Source organism: Odontomachus brunneus, unplaced genomic scaffold, assembly GCF_010583005.1.
Source record: "Odontomachus brunneus isolate Ranch 3 - 2012 unplaced genomic scaffold, Obru_v1 Obru_scaffold_169, whole genome shotgun sequence".
NCBI classification, from domain to species: domain Eukaryota; kingdom Metazoa; phylum Arthropoda; class Insecta; order Hymenoptera; family Formicidae; genus Odontomachus; species Odontomachus brunneus.
Genome location: NW_022639619.1, coordinates 595,071 through 612,848, shown reverse-complemented (window position 1 = coordinate 612,848; position 17,778 = coordinate 595,071). Strand labels below are relative to the sequence as shown.

The 17,778-nt window shown below is 47.8% G+C and overlaps 1 protein-coding gene across 10 annotated transcripts in view; it reads right to left on the bottom strand.

Annotated features, from left to right (window-relative positions):
• The window catches only part of LOC116851258 (sex determination protein fruitless), a 134,194-nt gene that overhangs the window by 108,899 nt on the left and 7,517 nt on the right, over nucleotides 1-17,778 (bottom strand). Inside the window, exon 1 of one of the 10 annotated variants that reach the window (XM_032830518.1) lies at nucleotides 14,552-15,814. The exons of 6 other annotated variants lie outside the window; for them this stretch is intronic. The gene's annotated coding sequence lies outside the window, so the exon portion shown is untranslated. Of the gene's footprint in view, nucleotides 1-3,518; nucleotides 14,532-14,551; nucleotides 15,815-17,778 lie in introns of those variants that run through there. 3 more of the 10 variants (XM_032830529.1, XM_032830532.1, XM_032830530.1) reach the window with 3 other exon arrangements.

The window sequence follows — 17,778 nt, the reverse complement described above, 5'->3', positions numbered from 1 at the left end:
ATTTTAGTTAAGTTTAATTAAACATTGACTTCTCCGGATTGCCGGTGGAATGCACCATTATAATTAAGGTTGCTGTTACCAGGACATCCTGTGGCAGTCTAAAGCACCTCAACAGGAGCGGAAGTATGACCGAATTAAGCTTTAGTTAATTATACCGAAGTCGAGGTCGTTTATTAATAATTGGAGCGCTCGCGGTCTCTCACGACGCGTATAATCGCGGATTTACGATGGAATCTTCGTCCCGTGGAACGGTGTATCTTCCGCTCATGCGGAATACACGCGCGTGTGCAATTAGTGGCAATTAGAAATCGCGAGTCAACTTTGTCTGGGGACTCGGAGATTCGGGAAATTTCTCTGTTCTCGCGCACCCCGACCGTGCGAGTATTCTTACGCGGCTCGCGATGTATAACGAGTACCATAATCGAAGTCGCGATCTAGGCCAGGGGTCCTTTACCTGGGACTCACGAACCCCCGAGGAAGCCGAGTCAACAACGATAATAAATCAATTAAGGCTGCTACATGAACAAGAAATTACACCTTTACTCAAAAAATATCATCTTGTTCTTAGCGAACATTCTTTTACACATATGGCCTCGAGAAAATTCTTCTAAAATCAAAAGGAAAGTATTCCAATAGTGAAAAGAACTCTAGTATTGCAAAATATTATTTCTTGTAATCCCATATTCTAAGCGAAAATTCTTCTTCCTCTGTTTAAGTGAATTATATTAGTCGGAAATCTACTAGAGATATTATTCTAATATCAGTCGGATATCGAGTAGAGATTATATTAGTCGGAAATCTACTAGAAATATCATTCTAATATTTTTTAATCAACAGGAATGTTTACTCGAAGTAGAATACTGTCTTACCAGAAGAAATTTCTATCAAAAATAAGACTTTTACTATAGATAAGAGACGAAAGTCCTCTAATTTGAAGAATATTGTACTTTTGGTATTTTTCTGTTGGCTTAGAACAATCCTCTTGAGGCCATGTACGTAAGAGGATATCTTCTGACAATAAGATCATATTTTTTTGAATATCGCTTTTCATTGATCATTAGCTGAAGTTCAACAGCGACACGCGAGACAAAGAGAGAGAGGGGGAGGAAGGGAGAGAGAGAGAGAGAGACTATTTAAAATAAAAATAATTTCCGGGCGAAAAGACTTTTTGTTTCACATGGCCGAAATTGCTCTCGGCTCGTCGATCACCGTGGAGCAAAGCGGCACGGATAAAACCCTAATTCCCGAAATGTTATTTTCGCGCTTTTGTCCGACTAGATCGACGATCTCACGCGCTACACGTCCTCGAGATTAACCGCGTTTCTAACGTACGATATCGCGCGCGTTATTGTGGAGCCTTTATGGGCCTTTAATCTTTCGTGTCGCCCGGGCCGGGTTAGATCGATCGACCGCTATTTGCGTTTTTAATTAACGACATTCCATCGTCGAGCTCCGAGATATAATTTACGCCGCTTATATACCACTTATACCGTTTTTCACCTCGCTCGTGCCGCGGCATTAATCGTCGTTATTTTTACGCGGCGCGAAGAGCGCTCGTAAGAATGATGTAAATGATCCCGAGAAATAACGAGGAAGAGAGAGAAAAAAAAGAGAGATATGATTTACAATCAGGATATCGAGTAAAAAAAAGAATCTACAGCAGGACGTCTCGTAATTTGCTGCCACAGTCGACGAGAAGGTATCGACTTCTCGTCGCGGATTACATCGATTCACAAGGATAAGACTCTTTTTTCCACGATAGCCGTTTGATCTTTAATGCTTTGCGGTCAAAGTTTGCGTAACTGTGTACTCCTCGCGAACACGAGTCCGCGCTGCACGGTCGATTAAAAGTAGTACGTAAGTTCGAAGGTAAACCACGGCGTGCATGGCAAACTTTGATCGCGAATCGTTTCAAAACCGAGTCGTTCTCGGAAAAGCAGCACTATTTGTTGCAAATCGCAGCGTATTGCGCGATGCAGTAACGTCAGATTTTCCGCTCGCATCATGGATTACCAAACGCTTACGTGTCGTTACGATCGAACGCACGACGCAAGCTAATTTCACCCTGGACTATCAACATCTTTTCTTCAACGCTGGTTATTAATATTCGCCTTTTTGACGGGCATTCCTCACTTGTTTGTCAGAACTTCTATGTCGAACAACAGGAAATTAACAAGCAAGAGGAATGGTAAATAAAACTATATTTAAGAAAATGTAAAATATGTTGAAAATCCGTGTAAACGGACAATTCTAATGAAGTGAGGGAGGGAAGGGAATAATTTCGAAAAGGCGAGTGGTTTAGGGTCAATATCTCGAGATCAAAAGCGAGAATGTCCTTCGTCAAATACACACAAACACACGAGTGAGTGTGTATACAAACGACGCAACGTATAACCATTCAAAACTTTCTGAAATTACGCCAGTAACTTTCACGCAAAATAAATCGACGAGCGTGCCTCGGATTTCTCTCGATTCCATCCCACACCGATTTTTTGTCACTCGTTCGTTCATTCGCTCGCTCGTTCGTTCACGCCGCTTTTCCCGTAGGCGGGATACGCTACACACCCGGAATGGTGAGCATTAGTTTTGCCTCCATCGGCATTAATCATAGACGGCGGTTTCGCCCGCGGCGTATCCCGGTGGCTGCGGAATTTTAAGGTTTTTTGCGCGACGAAGGAGAGCGCGGAGGGAGAGAAAGCCGGCAAGTCGCGGCGGCTGTGCGAATCGTGCGCGTTTTGAAATTCGATCCGCTTCGCGTAATTTCGTCACTTTGCGTCCGGCGACGTTTCTCTCGAATGGTGCGACACTCCGATCGCGTTTTTAAACTGTATATCTTGCGAGCAGGTCATTTTCGTCGTGCGATTGCGAGCTTTTAGACGCCGAGAAGTCCTGAGTCGAAATTTGGCTTCTACATAATAATTCTGTAGTATCAGGTGCCATTACGCAGCCAAGAGATCAACAGAGAATCTCGAGATATTCCGATTATTGTTCCGCTCTCATACCACAAATGTTTCACTCACTGTGGTTTTTCTCATGTCAAAGCTTCGAGAAGAACTGGTTCAACAATGATCCAACATTTGGCTATTTCTGTTCCCTACAGTCAATCGTTATTCTTAATTTCAGTGAGCAACGTATGAATCACGCCGCTTAATCATCCTGTCGTCCCAAGGAACAGTACTGCAGAAAGAATCCCCAACGCCTGTGAGACTTACGTCAGTATTCGTAATAGCGAAATTACTCGAAATCTTTGATTAAGAGCATATTGATTGCAAATTTGTATTCATAAACCGTTATTTAGTTATTATTTGGATAAATATTTCTGTATGAAATAATCGTTACAGTAAAATTAGGTTAGGTTAAGTTAACGAATATGAGTCAGAAATTCTGGAAATTGCGATTATTTATGTAACGATGACGGGGACTGTGAGTGCTAGCCTTGGAGAGTGGGCTCTAAATTTCGACTCAGAATATCTCTATGCTCGATGAGTTCGTCAAACGTTAAAATCGAAATATCTTACATATGTTTTGACACACCTCGAAATGTTTCCCTGATTATGTTTTGCATCCGGTGTCCTGCGTCCTTCTCGTATCCCGATTCAGCATTCAGCTCTCCTGGCGTGATTTCAGATATACACTGACACTCGCGCGACCACGATTTTCCCGCACGAAGAAACGCACGTCAACTAACGCCATGCCGAGACGAATAAGCATCTCAAGGACCGACGAAATATTTCGATCACCCGGCGAGAATTGTAAACAACGCGCCGCGCTATGCGCGTTATTTGTCGGCTCGAGACGTAATGACGCGTCGCAACGAGAGGAGATATCTTGACAATATCGCTAACCTCGAAAGGGACAAAGTCACCCAATCGCAAGCTGGCATCGCTCGCCAATCAATGACGGCGGCGTACACACGGTGGCCAAGAAGTCGCGACACACAGATTAACGCTCATCAAATAATATCTTTAATAATTCTTATAGTGAAACACTCGAATCTCTACGAGGTGGTAGAATGATGAAAGCGATTGCACACGCGCGGTATGTACGAAACGTACGGTCATTAATTAACGCCGCACCTCCGATCGTGCTTTCGCGTGGCGCCACTGAATGTCTGACCACGATGTCGACCATGAGCTAACTTCAGGACGGATTTACAGGACGCAGCGCCAGCAAGCGACGAGGCTTACAACTCTTTCTTTATCCTTTTTAAAGTGTCATAAATCCTCTATCGAAATTTCCGACGTCAATGCGAATTAATGATAGAGAGATTACGAAAGAAGAACTATTTGTTTGTTTACTCATTCATCTGTCAATACTTATTATATCATTTAATGCTTACTCATCGCGATATTCTATGTGCAGTTGAACCCGATGCATAATTGATACATTGCTCATTGAAATTAAAAATTAAGCGAGATTGGATGCATTATTGAGAAGATGTTGAATAGTTTTTAAATACTACTCCAAAGCTCACCGCGGTAAGCAGCCGCATTTCTATGGCATCGAAAAATAATAGCCTGTACAGTGTTATATCTCGAGACTCTTCATTGGTTCTTCAAATTTGACGGAATTCCGTGGACAGGTTTAATACAGAAGCGATGTTTCGACTCGGGAATAGACAGCGAGATTCATCGTTGAGAATTTCGAGACAATAATGGATAAAATTGCGATCGAACGATAATGACTATCGAGGCAATCGTACTTGTGCGATTGTCAATGGCTAATTACGCGGTCGACTCGAGGCGAATAGACACGCGTTACGCGTGAGAAAAGCTGCGAGCTACGGTGCGAGTTCCCAGCGCGATTCCCCGAGTCCCGTATTAGCCGGAATTAAACGTGGAAAGGCGTCCGCGGATCGGGACGATCGGCGGCTAACAATACGCGCGGCGCGTATTTCAGTTCGCGCCGGCACGGTGTTTGAAAGTACATCATCAGCGGCCAATTATCGCGCAGAATACGGACGGCAACAATAGCAAGAGGCTCGCGTTCAAGCGCTAATAATAAATCCGCGGTATTCCATTCACGAGCTCGCGCGCTCTTCTTCTTGTTTTTGTTCTCTCGGCTGCTAGCGAGGCAGCGCTACCATTTCTAAAAGTGTCGTATGTCGACGAGACGCGTTCGCCCTGGACGAAGCGCGCGTCGCGCGAATTACCTCGTGAGAGAGAAGCGGCGTTGAAAAAAAATCCGCATATAATTCCGACGACTATTCTTGAACGCGCGCGAACGAGCATCTTACGACACATGTGTCGCGTCTCATTTATTCGTGAATAAACATGAATCTCATTATCATGCGTGTTTTCGGTTATCCCAATCTGAACTCGACAGAAATTATACCGTTATCGCTCGTCGTCTCGGCCGAATCGTCGCTCGCGACTCCACCGCGCGCCGTGCGTGTCCCAATTATCGATTGGCGCCATCGATTTTATCGCGCGGCTATTCCAAGCACGCGCGGGATCACAGACACACCCTGACCTGCCCGACGTGGCGAGCACGTTTCCAGCTTCCGAACAATAACCGCGCCGATCAGGCAGACGGCACAGACTGTAACTTCACGTCGCCGTTCGTTACTGATTATTTACCGACTTTGCTCACGCGGGCGTCTCGCCGTGGCCTCGCGAGAAGCGATATTATAATTGACGATTCGCGACCTAACAGGTGACAAAATTTCGCAGCTGCCGATTGTACGTGTGTACGTACACGAAAGTCACCAAATTCCGGAAGTATGTCTCGAGCCTGACATCTGAGCAATGTTTACCCAATAGGAATTTGCCCGAGTCGAAATTTCAATCCCATACTCCAATTAACGACTACTTTGACACTTTGAAACCTGCGTCAATCTCTTTCGACTCTATCTAGCTTTGCCTTCGGAGCTTCCTTCTGAAAACTACCAGTGACATTTTATGCGTTTCCTGCCGTTTAGAGCCGCTAAATAGAGCTTCAGTTTCCATGCGTATCAAAAGACGTCTGTCCTCGCCGCGGCCATCTTGATTAGCGATGTCAGAAGAGCGGGAGAACACCAAAATTCTTATCGAATGAATACCTCGAAATAAAAGGTTATGTCCACAAAGTGGCACTTGTAATCGACTGAGCACATTCGTCAGGTATTACGAAAACTCTCCTTTTACTCCAACAATCAATAAATAGTCGTGAAATTAGGGTCGAGGAAAAGACCGAAAGGGCTGCATGTCGCATTAATTTTATGATTATATATTAACAGCAAAAGGAAAGTTTTCGAAGTATTTCATAAAAACGCTCAATCGAACTAAGGGTCGCTTTATGAACCTGTTCTTTTACTTCGGTGTATTTCACAAGAATTTCAGGCGCGCGTTCTTTTGCCTCTGGCGTCATCAATCGAGAATTCTGCGGCGAGGAAGTAGGAGTCCTAAACACACATTGATCCTTCAGGACGTACGAATGTTGAGAAGTGAAAAGTACGACTGAAATTTCGACTCGGGTACTTACAGATGAACAAGTCGGGCGCGAGAGCTTTTTCGGGAATCTTTGCACTCAGAATCGTCAAATGTTTGGCCGGAATATATTTCAAACGCGCTGACTTGGTCCGTGCATAAGCAGCGGATGTTACAGCGTTGTCCCTAGCTCTATTATTTTGTTTCCATTGATTTTTTTTCACACGCGTATTCGCTCGTTTGCTGATTCGCACAAGACTTATCCTCGCGAGAAAACAAATCCGTCGCGACCGGTTCGTTAATCCATGGCTCACGGTAAACACGTTCGAAAGCGATATAAATATTATGTCAACGTTTCGCGCGCCCACAGTCGCGGGTATTTACACGGAGAAATACGACGCGGCCGTTCAACCGCTCTAAAACGATGTTGGGCACGGCCACGTAAGAAACTTGGAGCCACTGCTGAGGCACGTCGCTACTCTCGATTATCATCGGTATTGATCCCTCTCTCCTCCCTACTCGCTCCTCTCTCTCTCTCTCTCTCTCTCTCTCTGTCTCTTCGTTTCTCCCTCTCCTACCCCACGAATGCCTCCACCATTCATTATTCACAATGGACAGCATCAAAACAGCGTTATATCGCAATATATTGCGCGGTCCGCTCCAACGGAGAGTGCAATGTTCTTACAGAGGAATACCCTCTGTAGTTTTCAACAGCCGGAATCCCTTGATTTTTTTACAAAGGATCCGACGGATAAATATTTATTATTGTCTAATATAAATTTTCGTGCACTACATACTGAATATAATACGCGCGCGATCTCTCTCTCTCTCTCCCTCTCTTTCTCTCAACTAACTCCGTTGCTTTCATTCACGGAATATCTGATCAACGCGAAGTCGATTTTGCCTCAACTGAAGCGCGCCGAGTTGCAAGAGACCGTCCGAATCAAAAGCGACTCGGGAGTGACGGAATTTTTACGAGCTTCCGAGTCACGACCGTGCGCCTCATCGGAATCCTTAATTTCTGCTTTAATTACCGAGACATTTAACATCGAATATCGAGGTATTTCCTGACGAAAGATTGGCCACGCCCTGCGGCATCGGCATCATTAATCGCGAAGGTCGCGATTTTTCGGGACAGCCTCTACGCATACACTCCCGTACTCGTCGAAAAATATGCCGATTGTGACTCGCGCCCTGACCGATCTCGGTCAGCGACGTTTTCTCTCCACCGTTAATAATGTCAATGTCGGCCGAGTAACGACAGTAAACATCGATCGTACGCGGGCCTTCGTGTAGGGTTATCGTTATCGGCGCGCTCCGCGGCTTCTATCCTCCGCTGTATATGCGCGAGCGAATCGAGTCGAGTCGAGGTCGTTCGCACCGCACGACGAAGAGCCCAAGTCGGCATAATGTGCCGGCGCAGCCGCGGCGCCGTGCCTTTCGCAGCCGCGTGACTGCGTCAGAGTCCTCTCCTCGCTCCTCCACATCCTCATTCTCCGCCTCCTCCTCCCATCGCGCGCGTACGGCCCTGATCTCGGACAAGCAACGCGTAACGAGGTACCAACTGCACCGTAAAACCGAGTTTAGTAAACTGGCCCCGGCACGTCGAGCCGGCCTGCTGATCGACTCGAGCATTGGTAAAGATAGATATCGATAGCGTCTCCCTTGCTGCACGCTGGAAGAACGCGACGAAGAACGCGACGAGGAACGCGACGAGGAACGCGACGAGGAACGCGATGAGAATCGCGACGAGCCGTACCGAGTCGAAATTTTAGCCCTGAAAAGTTTAGCCCTGCTCTGTCGATCTGAACCTTTCAACATCTGTATATTCTCAAGGATCAGTTTATGTTTAATATAAGAAGCCTGAACGTCAAAAAGTTACTTAAACCTGAAACACGGATAAATTTCACCGAGTGCATTTTCATTTGCTTATAACTTCCGGAAAAATGATCGAAATTCAATCCCTTTTTCCAATCGGCGTAGAGGGGGAATATGAATCTACTAATGTTTTCGCAATTTAATGAATTTGAAAAGGTTATAATGAAAAAACGAGATACATATTTTTCGCGTAATGTTTAAAACGTCGGTCTGGATAAATTTTACCTGTGTTTAGAGTTCTAGGGTTAAAACACACGGAAATTGAAGTTCTACTTGGCGCCTTTAAACAGCAGAGAACGCACAAAATACCATTTGTACACGGAAGGAAAAGATGTCAGCTTGGGCAACTGAACGGGGGTCGGGCGAAAAATTCACTGAAATGAGAAATAATATCCTCCGTTAGCCCAGATCTACAATGTGTTCTTTGCTTTCTGTTTCTTTCTCTTGATTTCTCTCTGACTCGAAGCTCAAGCCTTTAGCCAGAAAAAGATAGAGAACAAGGAACGGGACATAAAGAGAGCACATTGTAGAGCGGGCTTTACCGTGACCGAAAACATTCGTCTGAACGTTCAGCTGCATGAAAACTCGGTTGAGGTAACCGAGAGCAATTGACTGAGCAGAAATTCTCTCCTACGGGAATCTTTCTGTTCCCACAGCCGAGTTTTTCACCTGCTCCCCAAGTAACAGAAAATTCAGTTACACTAACGGAGCTGTTTTTTTCCCGTGTAGTTTCCAAAGATGATTTTCCCGTTTAAAAAGTTAACAGGTTAGATAAAATCAAAGAAGGTTGATGTAAACTTCAGAGTGTCGAGGTAGAGGCGTTTGATGGAATATTGATGTCGAAAGCGGGATCAAAATTTCGACACAGGACCCGACCTTTCGTCACGTAGTCTCGAGATTTTGATGAAATATTTTTGTGACACGTCTCCGTATTGTCACCGGCGCGACATTGTTAATGCCGCATTATCGGTGCTTCGTTATTAGTTGGTAATTGGAATACCGCTAACTTATTGGCACTAATTAGTTACTCGTGTGTGTCCGGTAGCACCGTGTCTATTTAAAGGTAGGACTATGACCTACTAATGAACGGCGAACGGCTAATCTGGGATTAATTATCGCGCGCGATAGGTATAACGCGGCCTTCGATCTCTCGCGATGCTAAAGATAATGCGCGAGATACTTAGATTCAATGTGCTGTGAGAGCGCGCCCGCGGCTCGTAACCCGTGCGAAGTTGATCTCGCGCGCCGAAATAATGCCGGAAACGTGTAAATTGTGTGTACGCGTGGATTTGAAAAAAGAAAAAAAGACTGTTAGCCGATTACCTTCGCATCATGTAATAGGTAGGGCGGGCCGATCGGTTAGACTGTTTGATTTCGAAAACCACTGTTGCAGTCGTAGGATGTGCATACCGGCACACGGAAGAGAGGTCCGAGGAAAAAGGGGGATACGTGTGCGGAATAAATTGGCGGATTTGAATATGTACGTGGCACACCGGCAGTGATATCATACACTTTTGAAAGTCTACCGTTTTTACATAGAGCCGGAGAAAAAAATTGCGTATTTTCGTAGCTCCAAAATTTGCCGTTAATCTTTTAATTCCGCGTATAAAACTAAAGCGTGCATGATACGATACTGAAATATAATTGACATTAATGCAAAATTTTATAAAATTATATTTCAGTGGCCGTATTAAATTTTAGACCTTTGTACAATTTAATTAAATTTTATACGTTCGAAATAAAACTATTATTGCACGGTTCTCTCTTTTCCTTTTCTCTTCCTCTATTTCCCTCCGACACGAGCTATTCGTTTTTTTTTTTGCAAAAGTAATGCAAATTCACGCGCAATTTCGAAAATCTGAGAGCGGTACTTCGATTTATTACCAATAACGCACATATATTTGCCAGTGTCGCGTTTCAAAACAGGACGTTCGAGTTTCCCTTTTTTTTTTTTAATAGTGACACTCCATATATAGTATCATATAATATTACCATGTGGTTGCTCATTGTAACAGCGCAGCAATAATATCTCCGCAACAGCAGCCCGATGTCGTCAGAACGTGTAAACATTTGCGCGTAACGGATATATAGCACGTTTCGAAGCATAATCGTCTCCGATTACTGACAATCGGTTTTTCAATTATATCCCGCGGCTGTAATTGAGTTACAAACGGTATACGCGAAACCGTCCATTATCCGCTTGTTTGCCGATTATCGGCGATCCTTAGGGTGCTTAGGCAGCTCTCGTCGTCGATCGATGGTCGCGCGCACTCATCAGGACCTATCTTTGGAATACTCGGAAGCCTAGGCTACTCGCAATATATTATCCGCGAGGTTCTCTACTTTTTAATAATGAAAAAAAAAGGAAAAGAAAAAGTCGTTGCTGCGAAATAAAATTTTACAAAGTCTTGGAAAAGGGGGAGAGACGTCTTTCTTCACATTTTCGTGATACTTGTTTTCGTTATCACTGAATAGTGATACTTTTGTGCCGAAGCACTGGTATGTTTTGTCAACGAGAGAGCAGACAGGTCTTACAGTTCCGTTTGCCGAAGCAAATGTCCATTTAAACGACGTCGCGTTGGAAAAGGCACGTCGATTCGATCGATCGTGCTGTGTCGCTTTCCGGAAAAACCCCGCGCGGTTTCGACACGAAGACGTCGTGCGAGTCGCCACGAAGCTCGCGTGTCGCGAAAATCACGTACGAGGCCAGGTGATCGCGAATGACATCGCGTAGCAGCCACATTTCAGTGCTTTAGAATTTGTGGCCACAATACACGTCGACGACGGGATTCGTCGCGATAAAGCAATTCGCGCGAGAGGGAAGAAAAGGACGAGGCGTAGAGTTGCTTCTTCTGAACGATTAAAAGCGACTTAATCGATGTTCAGAGCCAGCACCAAATCCCCGCGTCGTTGGACGTTACGGGCGCGGGAAGAAGACAACGAACGATTAAACTTCGTCAGCCGCTGACATCTGTTAGCGTTAATCGCGATGGAATAAGTTTTCGCGCGAGGAGTCGTCAGCCGAGCGGTCCCTGCGATGATCGTCGTCGAATTATATTCTATCGGTGGAAAAAATGTTTCGTGAGACGAAGTTCGAAAGAGATAGTTTCCTTGAAAGAGATAGTTGTTGGGAGCGCGTCACAAAGAGTCGCGAAACGTGACGTCAAATATCGCCGCTTCAGAGCGCGATAGATAATGCGACTTCGCGAAAAATAGAGAGATAAGATTTACCCGAGATGCTCTTGGACACGCAGTCTTATTCCCGTGAAAATGCGTAAAAGGAGAACAGTTACATCTTAAAAGAAATATCGATATCGTGTCCGGTTGTATCCAGAGATATCGCATTTGAAAAGGAAATGGAAATGTCGTTTTCTTTTTTTCTTTCACGTTTTTTTCCCACGAGCACGTTGCAACAATTATTGCGCCTGGCTGGACGTCATTCTCGGATCAATTTTGCATCGGCCGGCGACCATGGAACACGACAAGACCCGTCCATGAGGAGAAGCAGAACGTTATAACGATGAGATATTATTATGACTTCAATTTGCGCGTCGCGCGCCAGACAAAAACTGGCGAGCCTGTCGTCATTTTCCCGGAAGCAAAAATCCCAGCGCGAAAATAATCGCCGAGGCGACTAACGCCGCCGCAGTTTTATTGCGTGGCGTGGATTTCGCGGAAAAGCCACTCCGTTAATCTTGATTCGCGGCGCGGTGAGTCATCGCGGAGCGACGCGACGCGTTTCGAAAAATTGCGTAAAGTCGCGCTTCAGTTTTCTGCGCGCTGCGAAAGAAAACGAGACCGATTGTCTGTGGAGAGCCGGTCGCCGGTGAGATCGTGCGAACCGACTGACATTGATCGCGCGCACAATATATCGGGAGACAACGCGATGAAATACAAGAATAAGATATCCATATAAAAGGGACGAGAGGAATAAATATACATGGTGTCCCACTTGCGCGCGCATTAAATTTTGACGACGCTCTTTCACGAATGCGGAGTCGACCTTTTCATACGGGAATTTCGGGTAGAAGCAATAGCCCGGCCGATCGGGGGAGCTTTCCAACCCCCACGTAAAATATTTCCATTAATTAAACATCGGCTAAAAATCCTGACAGAAAATAAAGCCCACTTGAATTTAAATGAGGTATGATGCAATGTTATATTTTATTCAGCCAATATTAACTCTGGTCGTCCTGCTTCTATATTTATTCGCGTTAACCGATAATGTACCGCCCGAGAGTACATGCGCTTATTATTACCTTTACCCTAGTATTTTATGTTTCACTCCACCCATCTATCTTATTTTTACATTTCGCCGCGCCTCTCCCACCTCTCTCTCTCTCTTTCTCTCGTGTAGCACGAGTACCGTCAGTTTTTTCGCGTCGTGAGCATAGCTGCGATGTTTAAGCGGTAGACTGAAAATTCACGACGATTAGCGCGTCTCGGTAAGACGTCAATAGCGCGTGTTTTGCGATCTACCCTGCCAAGGACTCAGTTGCAACCCCGGCGTTGAATTCCCTTTCAATCGAGTCAAACAGCTGTCCTCCTCAAGATCGGAAGGCTGATACGGGCACATAGCGAGAATTGAGACGAAATGTGTTAATCGACGCTACGACCCGTTGGCGGACTCAAATATAATACGTTCCGTCAGTCGTCTATCTCGCTCAAGAGCACTAGTCTCGATTGCATGTCTCGTAGCTTGGCTCGAAATAATAACGAGTTGTGGACCGCTCCCCGAATGGATCTCGAGATCGTGAGCATAAACAAAATTTCAGAATACGTAAAAACTGCACGGGGGCGGCCACACTATACTTGAGCGCGTTGCACAAGATGTATTGTTGCGAATCGAACTGCATAATATTTCCGAGAAATGTCTGGAGTGTCTCTCAATATTAATAAAACAAGAGTAAAAAAAGAATATTACGCCAATCCTGTTCGCGCCCAGCGAATGAAAGAAAACTGGTGCCGTTTTTCTATAGATCTTCGTGTATTTTGTGAACCTTCAAGAAAATGACAGCTAAAGCGTCTCGCGTAAATTGCTACGCATGAAAGAGACAATTTTTCTCAGATTCGTTTCGGAACAATGCGACTCGGGCGCTCCTTTACGTACTTCTCTGTCTTTCTCTATCTCTCTCTCTAATTAATCGCGTGTGACAGCATGATGGCGTCGCGCGTTTCCTCAACCTACTGTGTGTTCGCACAGTAAACGACCGATTTTAAGAACGCAATGGCTATTACGGCGACTTGTGCGCGACAGAAGTCGCATGCATGAAAGAAGTCTTCGCCATTCTTCCGCCCGAGTATCTGTCTCTTCCACCCCCCTCGCTCCCTCTTTCTCTCGAAGAGGGCTCTTCGCAGGGCCCGGCCGCGAAAGGAAACGGGAAACGTGCAAGAAACTGCCTCGAACGAACGCACAAACACGCGCGTTCAGTTATATACGCAAAAAAACATACACAATCGTGTATATAGGCACTCGCGTACTAGCGCGGGGATACCGCGGTACGTTACGTCCTGACCTGTATTATTTTTCTGTCGACGCGCGTCCCCACCTCGCGCTCGCTCGTTTGCTCGCTCGCTCACTCACTTGCTCGCTCGCTCGCTCGCTCGCTCGCGCTTTACCCCTCCGCGCCCTCTGCCGTACCGCGCGCACGCACGAATTACGCAGAAACGGATAAACACGCGAGAGAGCACGTCAATGAAGAAGCGGAGGGAGGTTGCGCTTGACAGCGACGGCGGTGGCGGCGACGATGACGATGAGCCAGGCGACGTCGTCGTCGCCCATGTCGGCCGTTCGTCGTCTTTCGTTGTCACACATTGCGCCGAGAGCCGTGCGAATTTCTCGATCACCCGTGTATACACATCCGCACACGCTCCACAAATATCGGGGCAGGGATAGCGGAGGAGGAGGGCAAGACGGGAAAGAGGGGGGAGGAGGGTAGAGAACGGGTAGGGAACGACAGCGGGGAAAAAACCGACACAGCAAGAGAGAGAGAGGGAGAGGGAGAGAGACGGCGATTTGGGAGAATGAAAGATAGACAGGAGGAAAAGAGAGACGGAGAAAACAGAGAAAATGGAAGGGAGGCCGCCGGTCAAAATGGCAGGCGATGCCATGCAGGCGGAAAAAAACAAGATCTAACGCGAGGGAGCGAACGAACGTGCGTCGCGTGAACGCGTCGGGAGGGATCGGGGCGGGAGACGGGGGAGAGGACGAGCGGTCGAAACGCGAATTGCCGAATTGCGTAGTGAGAGAGACTTTGCGTACTTACTCACTCACGCTTTTCCCGGTTATCCGGCTCTCACTGCGGCTCCGTCGCTTCGTCCGGATCCGTGACAATGTCGACCTGTGTGGGTCCTGTCAGGCGACGAGAGGATGTTACAGCAGAAGAACGTGGAACGTCCACGGTGATGGCACACACACGCGCGGGGGTCACGCACTCTCTCCGCTCCGCTACGCGCGCGCGACTCGTCTCTCGTTGTGTGCCCGCGACGGAAAAACAACACCCGGCGTCCTTTTCCGTCCTGGTCGCCCCCTCTTCGTCTAGCGTACGGGGGCGGCGTACTCGCTCTCTCACTCTGTCTGTCTCTCGCTCGCTCGCTCGCTCGCTCTCGCGCTCTTCTTCGGGGAGCGGCAAAACGAACGCGAAAGAAAAAAAAAGGAAAGAAAGAAATCAAATCGACACCGCACCAACAACGCGCGTTACGGTTTAGTGCGCCGCGCGTAGTACGTACGGACGCGTATTGTTTTTTTGGAGCAACCGTCAGGTGTTGGTACGAGAGCGACGCGCGGCGCGGCACATACGAACGTGCTTCGTGTGTTTCACGCACGAGACTACTCTCTCACTCTCTCGACGCGTGAGTGGCGATGATGGTAACGATGATGATGATGACGATGATGATGATGATGATGATGATGATGATGACGACGACGACGACGACGCCGACGACGACGGCGACGACGACGACGACGAACGACGACCAAAATGGCGTTTGCCGGACCGCCCGCGCGCGATCAGGTGGAAAATGCCGGAATGCCGCTACTAGGAAAGATCGACTGACTGCCGAGGTCCGCGGCCCTAAGTGGTTTGATGTTAAGAACGGGTGGAACGAGCTAGAACGAGAGAGACACGAGCGCAAGACGGAGGGAGAGGGAGCGAGCGAGACGGAGAAGGAAGACGCCCGGAGAGGGAAGAGGAAGCGACTAACGGGAGCGACAGAGACGCCGGTACGACCGTGACTGAGTGGGGGGTCGACGTTACTACGCGGTGGGGTTAAGAGGGGAGCGAGATCCCCCACTATTTCGCCTCGTTCGCGCGCTCGGACGACTCCGACTGCCTTCGATTGCTCTCGACTAAGCAGGGCCGTCTAGCGTAGTTAGGCCTAACGCGGCTGGGAATTTCCCCCGTTATTAAAATTAACGGCCTAAATGCGGATCTCTCTCTCTCGCGTCGCTTCTCCGCGACTCTGCTATGCACGCTGCGCGATGTGAACAGCGCGCGGTGTAACGTGTTGCCTGTACGCCTATACGGGTGAGCCTATACGGCTATCCTTACGTCTCGGCGCTCCACGAGGAAATCGGTAATATAAAGAAATCCGACGAACGCAACCGCGTCCTTCTATACGCTCGCCTGAACGCGTCAACAACATGGATTCGTTCGCGTCGAAGCGATACACCTTCCGTTCGCTCGGCTCGCTCGCCCCAAGGCGGCCGTGGGTGGTTCGCGCGCCGCTTCTTCCCTCTCCGCGATTCTCTCCTCGCCTCTCCGCTCCTTCGGCCGGTGCGCTTTGCGCGCTCGTTCGCCCGTCTCGCGAGGAATTTCTAAAAATCAATATACGCGTGCGAGGAGGCGAGAGAGAGAGAAAGAAAGAACGAGAGAGAGAAAGAGAGAACGGAGAGGGGCTGGGAGGCGAGGAAAAAAAAAAAGAAAAATATTCGATATCTCCGTTCGCCCCTGCTTCTTCTCCCCTCTTTTTTTCCCCGATGCGACTACCAGCTTTTCTTTTGTTTTTCTTTTCTCCTCCTCCCGCGAAGCGAATCGCGCATAGTCGACGGGCGAGCGTCAGCCTCTCTTTCTCATATTCTCTCTTCCCTTTCTTTCTCGAGGTAACCCGACATCGTCACGAACGGACGGCAGAGAGGGCCGTGGGGAAAGAGGACGGGGAGACCGATCGGTTTCAAGGAAGAAGACTCGCCTCGGAGGAAGTCGGAGGAGATCGCGCGAGGAGGGCCCGGCGGAATCGCCGAGGAAGCGCGGGAGAGTTTATTTTCTCAGAAGCGCGCGCGCGCCACATGCGCTTGGTATAGTTTCTGCCGCCCGAATAAATTCATTCAGAGGCGCGGGTCGAGAACCCCCGTCCCTCTCCCTTTCCCGTCCTCCCACGTCACATGCACGACGCACACCGCCGACCGCCGGATGGCAATTAAACGGGTTAACGACATTTCGGCTTACATGTTTGGCTGAACAATGTAATCCACACCGCGGCCGTTTAATTGGGACGAGCGCGATGAAGTCGAGATCGCGCTTCTCACGAGGAAACCACGTGAAAATCTCCCGACGTCTTTTTCCCTCCGTATCGACATCGCGGGCCTACTCTGAGACGCGCCAGTCTCTCGTTATTGCTCCGTTGCTCGGAGAAGATCGCGACGCCCAAGGATTACTCGACCGAACCTGTCCTCCTGGAGGGTCGACGAACGCTTTAGCCCCAATGCGGTTCGACGATTAATTTTAAGTAGACCTTGACAGCGATCTAATTTCGAGCTCTCGCGAGTTCGGAATATCGAAGAGCGAGATTGGAAATTTCCGAGGTAACACGCCGGGTGAATTCGGACTCGCTCTGCTGTTTTAGTCACGAGAACGTTCCGTCACCGAAACGTTCCTACGTGATTCATCACGAGCGCTACGGCCGCGCGCGCTTCACCACGATCACCATGCACCGTAGACACGATCTGGAAATGGAATCGCGCGTCAGACAGAGTCTACCGATCGAAGCTGTCGGTGCAACCGGGCCGGGTAGAGATATCGCGACCGGATTCTGTCGATTGTTCGATTCGCGCGCACGCTTTCACCTTTCTACTTCGATGTTCTTTTTCGAGGAATGCGTCCAGAATCGCGACGCTACGTAGAACGATATTGACCGAGTCGCCGCTTACGCGATCTTGGAGAAGGTCAAGAATCGCGAGGCTTTGGAGATAGCCGACGGGTCATTCGACTCTTCGAGGGTCAACGAACAGATTTCGCTCTCGCCGTAATTCCACTATCGCGCCGAGACCGTTGACGATAAGAAATCATTGCAACACGAGGATCTGAATTAGATCAAATCTGCCGAGGGGAATAATCAACCGTCAAATTGTCAAGCCAATTGAGATGTCATTCCCGGCCGCGTCGATGAACTGTATTTTTAGCTGCTTTAATAAACCGCTCTGCGACGAATAAGAAGATCCTATTTCGCCGTGTTCTCTCTCTCTCTCTCTCTCTCTCTCTCTCTCTCTCTCTCT